Source organism: Pundamilia nyererei, unplaced genomic scaffold (genome assembly GCF_000239375.1).
Source record: "Pundamilia nyererei isolate P.nyererei 1_Seehausen unplaced genomic scaffold, PunNye1.0 scaffold00006, whole genome shotgun sequence".
Taxonomy (NCBI): domain Eukaryota; kingdom Metazoa; phylum Chordata; class Actinopteri; order Cichliformes; family Cichlidae; genus Pundamilia; species Pundamilia nyererei.
This window is the reverse complement of record NW_005187407.1, coordinates 2,142,852-2,143,881: the sequence shown is the minus strand read 5'-3', so window position 1 is coordinate 2,143,881 and position 1,030 is coordinate 2,142,852.

Sequence of the window (1,030 nt, the reverse complement as noted above, 5' to 3'; positions counted from 1 at the left end):
TTTATAAATAATAATACTAGAAATCAATAAAATCAACATTTTCAAAATCCACAAACACCAATACCATCAAGTGCTGTTGTTAATAAACAAGAAGACATCGAATTAAAAATGGCTGTAAGTGAAACCGCAGTGATTATGACTGTTTTTTTTGTGTTTTTTTTTAGTTTTTTTGTACCTCATATATCTGTAAAGGATAAATATGCCCCAGTAAAATGCAAAAAAACAAACACAGAATGTGTCTCCTTGCATGCACGAGATGCTGTATATACAGTGTGTCTGTAAGCTTTCAGATATCTGAGCTGTACTGTAAGTGAGTGAAGTGGTTCTCAATAATGGGGATGTGTGGTACATTATTGAGTTTATTTTCGGTTTAAGCTGTTGGTGGACTGCCAGTAAAATGTGTGTGGGGAAGTTTGCATGTGTGTAAAATGTGGTTGAGGGCAGCTGTAGGAATGTGAGGAGAGCGTGAAGTTAAAGTTGTGGCTTACAGAACATCTGCAGGCTACAGTAATGAGGGATGTTCGCGCTCACCTTCTCCCCGGGGACATTTACACCTCTCTTTCCGCCACTCTCTCCCTCTGCCTTTCCGCTCAACTGTCTCCTCTTCCTCCTTCATCTTTCTCCACATGACCCATCCGTACTGTCACACTCCCATCGTCTTCTCCTTTCTACCCCATTGCTTCCGATCTGAACTCTCTCCCTTCCTCTCCATTTCTTCCCACCATGCGTTATTACCTCTCCTCCCATTTCTCCCCTCTGCTGCTCCTCATTCCGGGCCCCTTACTTTTGTTTTCTTCTCCTTCACCTCTTCTATCCTCTCCATCCTTCCACCCTTGCTTCTCGGCCGTAAAACAATAAGTCTTGAATGTCTGTGAGGAGACTGTGCTAATGGAGCCCATTAGGCTGTAATGAAATATACATTACACCATTACAGAGCACGGGGCCTGGCTAAAGCACTGCACCGCTCAAATAATAAAACATGCACAATTCAATTTCCTTCTTGGACAGTTTTGAGTGACTTTCAGTGTGT